Below are 4760 nucleotides of genomic sequence, written 5' to 3'. Positions count from 1 at the left end.
GTAGTGTTTCTTTGATAAATTTGGGTGCTCCATTGTTTGGCGAATAGATATTTAGAATTGTAATATCCTCCTCAAGGAGAGATCCTTTAATTAGTATGTAGCGACCTTCTTTATCTCTTCTCACGAATTTTAATTTGAAGTCTATTTTATCTGATATTAAGATTGCAACTCCCGCCTGTTTATGGGGGCCGTTTGCTTGGTAGATTTTGTTCCAGCCTTTAACATTGAAAATGTGTTTGTTTTTACGGGCAAGATGTGACTCCTGCAGGCAGCAGAAAGAAGGGTCTTGTTTTTTAATCCAACTAGACAGTTTATGTCGCTTAATTGGAGAGTTCAGTCCGTTAACATTAAGAGATAGGACTGAGAGGTATTTGGGAGTTCCTGCCATGTTCCAAAAATCAATGGCTTTTCTGTATGCCAACAATGAGAAAAGTGTGGCTGAAATTAGGAAAGCAACTCCATTTGTAATAGCCCCACAAAAAATAAAATACCTAGGAATTAACTTAACTAAAGAAGTGAAGGACCTATATGATGAAAACTTTAAAATCTTGAAAAAGGAAATCAACACAGAACTTAAAAAATGGCAAAACCTCCCATGCTCCTGGATTGGAAAGATTAACATCGTAAAAATGGCAATACTTCCCAAGGCTATCTACAAATTCAACGCAATACCTATCCAAATTCCAACCTCATTCTTCAAGGAAATAGAAGAGGCAATCCAAAAATTCATATGGAACAATAAAAGACCCCGAATAGCAAAAATGCTCCTGAATGGAAAGAACACTGCTGGAGGAATATCAATACCAAACTTCAAACTCTACTATAAAGCCATAGTAATCAAAACAGCTTGGTATTGGCATAAGAACAGACCTCAGGACCAATGGAATAGAATTGAAAACCCAGAAATGAACCTACAGACCTACAGCCATCTAATCTTCGATAAGGGAGCTAAAACAATAGAATGGAAGAAAGACAACCTCTTCAGTAAATGGTGCTGGCAAAATTGGTTAACTACATGTAGAAAACTTAAGCTAGATCCGTATATATCACCCTGCACCAGAATCAACTCCAAATGGATCAAAGACCTTGAACTCAAAGCGGACACTCTGAAAACATTACAGGATGGAATAGGAGAAACCCTAGGTCTCCTTGGCTCAGGCCGAAATTTTCTGAATAGAGACCGGGAAACACAACAAATCAAAGAAAGGTTGGACAAATGGGATTGCATAAGGTTGCAGAGCTTCTGCAGGGCAAATGACATAGCTAGCAAGATCAATAGAAAGCCCACGGATTGGGAGAAGATCTTTACTAGCCATACAACGGACAAGGGTCTCATATCTAAAATATACTTGGAACTCAAAAATTAAACCCCCCAACAACAAATCCTCAAAGAAACAACTGCCCAATCAATAAGTGGGCTAAAGACTTAAAGAGAAACTTCTCTGAAGAAGAAAGAAGGATGGCCAATAGACACATGAAGAAATGTTCAACATCCCTAGCCATAAAAGAAATGCACATCAAAACAACATTGAGATATCACCTCACTCCAGTTAGAACAGCAAAAATCAAGAACTCTAACAACAACAGATGCTGGAGGGGATGTGGACAGAAAGGAACCTTACTTCATTGTTGGTGGGAATGTAAACTTGTTCAACCACTTTGGAAAGCAGTATGGAGGTTCCTCAAAAGACTTCACATAGAGCTCCCCTATGACCCAGCAATCCCACTTTTGGGCATTTACCCTAATGTTTACAAACAAGACCACACTAAAGCTACCAGCACAACTATGTTTATTGCAGCATTATTTACCATAGCTAAGATATGGAACCAACCCAGATGCCCCTCAGTAGATGAATGGATCAAGAAGATGTGGTATATATACACAATGGAATTCTATGCCTCCATCAGAACGAATGACATTGCCCCATTTGTTAGGAAATGGAAAAACTTGGAAAAAATTATATTAAGTGAAGTAAGCCAGGCCCAAAGAAACGTAGGTCCCATGGTTTCCCTTATTTGTAATATCTAGTATATGTATGAGTCAAGCGGAAAAGGTCAGATAATGTGATGTCAGGAAAATGAACCCTTAGATGTGTATTTTAATGTTTTTTTCTTTCATGCATGTGTTTCTAACACATTTATAAGATTATCTCTTTGTTGCTTTGTATGTCCCTCCCCCACAGTATAACCCCTGCTTTCACTATATTTGATGTCAGTATAACTTGTGGAGGAGATGGGGAAAAACCAGTTGTGTAAGGATACAGGTGGACCTTTTGCAACAATGAGAAGTTCAAGTTGTCATGTCCAAAACGAGCTTTACAACGTTGGTGCGGGGGGGGGGGGGGGGGGAAGGAGAAGGATTGGGATTAGGGGGGTAGGGGGGAGACTGGGAAGGGATGTGAAGGGTAAACAAAGGAGGAGGCTGCAATGCTTGGTAAGAAATGTACGCATTATCCTGCCCATGTAACTGTAACTCCTCTGTACAGTATGTTCACAAATAAAATTAAATTAAATTAAAAAAAAATTGAATCAAGAAATAGCAAGAAATCTGAATAACTAAAAAGAGATTGCATCTGTAGTATATAGCCTCCCAACCCAGACAATCCCAGAGACACTCACAAACACACACTATCACACACAGTTGTTTACCTACATTTGAATTACCTACATTTGAATATATTCTAGTAACAGATTATTGTAATTTAATAAAACTAAAACTTGTGAAACTTTGTCAATGCAATGGACATTTTACTGGAACATTGACTAAATCATCTTCAGGATGACTGCTGATATTGAGCATGAGGTTAGGCCTCACAGTGAGTCTATCATACTTTTAGGACAAGGATGGAATTCTGGGCTGGTCTCGGGTTACATTTAGGAACCAGCAGTGATGCAGGTTCTGCTTGACATGACACCATTTCTCCTGGTGCAGGTCAAACATGGCGGATATCTTCAGCTCTCTGAAATCCCTGTGATCCACAAGAGAGACCTTTCTAGACTACTCTTCTTTCCTAGAGATGCTTTTTCAGAGAGTTTGCCAAGGGGCTTGAGGAGCACAGAATGTCGGGCCCCTGTATCCACCAGGAAATCCAGTGGGGTCCCTTTTACCTTAAGTGTTTCCCTGGGTTCGGGGAAGGGTGCCGAACCCTGACCTCACTATTCGCGGTCTGATTCTCTCACGGTCAGAACAGCGGGAGGCTTTTGCTGACAGCCGTCTTTCCTGGAGTCCCTCCTGTTCTTTGGACAGTCTTTAGCTCAGTGTCCTTTCTCTCTACAATAGACACATTGGTTCTTGCCCACAATTACACATCTACTGGGTCTGGAGTCAGGACCCGTTCCCCCTGTTGCAGCGACCAACACTCAGGCCATAGCCTTCGCCTGTCTTTCCTCTAGGGGATCCCTGTTGTTAAACACACACTGGGGTATGCGTAATAACCCAGGGATGTTTCAGCCTTCTAAATCTTCTATTTTTGTAACTTTTTCTTAATATCTGGGGCTGCCTGATTAACAAAGGCCATGACCACTGCTACCTGATTTTTGGGTGCCTCTGGGTTCATAGGGGTAAACTGTCTAAAGGCCTCCATTAATCTTTCCAAATAAGCTGCAGGGGTCTCTTCTTCCCTGTAATACTTCGGCCCAATTAGTGGGTTTTCAGGCCGTATCCTGGAGACCCGCCATTAGAATCTGGTGATAGACCCAGAGTATCTCTCTACTTTGAGGGGTGTTGTAATGCCACTGGTCCTCTGGTGGGTGCTCCACTGGGAAGGCGGCATTAGTTAAGGCAGAATTAATCATGGGGCCACCATCCTCCCCAGGAACTAGTTTCCTGGCTTCCACCTAAATCCACTCTCTTTCCTCCAGAGTGAACTCCTGACAGTCGTCCCAAGTTGGTTGGTGGGTAAACATTACGCTGTCTAAAAGAGTAATTAAGTCTTTAAGGATTTCAGAAAACTGGACATTTAGATTTTTTCCTGTTATACAAATCACTAGTGGCAAAAGACCAATACTGGAGTTTCGGGAATCCAGTGTCATGGGGGGGGGGCAAATTCCTGAAGTGGAAGAGCTATCATGGTATCAGGTTGTGGGGGACTCGTAGTGTGTGTCCATCCTCGTGTCCCTCCTGCTGGCCCCTCCAGTGTCCCACCTCAAACTGCTGTTTCCTCATCCGGCACCACCAGGGCCTCAGGCTCAGGGGCAATGGGGGTTGGCATGTATGGTGGGGGGGATGGGGAAAGAAGGCAATCACTGGCCAATTCCTGCTGTAGGACTGGATAAAGAGGGGCAGAGGGGGATCAGGCAAGTCTTCCTGACTCTTTCACACCCAAAATCTTATGGGATTCTGACTCTGGGGGAGGCAAGACAGGGGTTAACCAGGAGGGGGAGTCTTCCTCTAGGTCTCTCCAAACAAGAATATAAGGGATCTAGTCAGGGTGTACGTTGTGTCCTGGAAAGAAAATTTTGTTCTGGACCTGCTGAATTAGGTTCAGGTAAAATGACCCCTCTGGGGGCCACCCCACACTGAAGGTCAGCCACTCCAGTGAACAGTCCTAAGCCAGAGAATCACACCAAGTGTGCTATCACAGTACAGAGAGTTTGGCCAGAGAGGAAAATCCAGGCAAGGACACAAATCTGAGCACTTGCCAGCAGCAGCGGATGAGGCAGTGGCAGAGGCGGCAGTGGCTGTAGCCACCATACATGCAACACAGACTGTCCCGGACAAAGTCGCTAGACACAGTGGGCGACCATATTCTATTCAACAT

Source organism: Dipodomys spectabilis, unplaced genomic scaffold (assembly GCF_019054845.1).
Source record: "Dipodomys spectabilis isolate Male_0828 unplaced genomic scaffold, ASM1905484v1 ptg000080l, whole genome shotgun sequence".
In the NCBI taxonomy this organism is placed as follows: Eukaryota; Metazoa; Chordata; class Mammalia; order Rodentia; family Heteromyidae; genus Dipodomys; species Dipodomys spectabilis.
Note: the sequence above shows the minus strand (reverse complement) of the source record.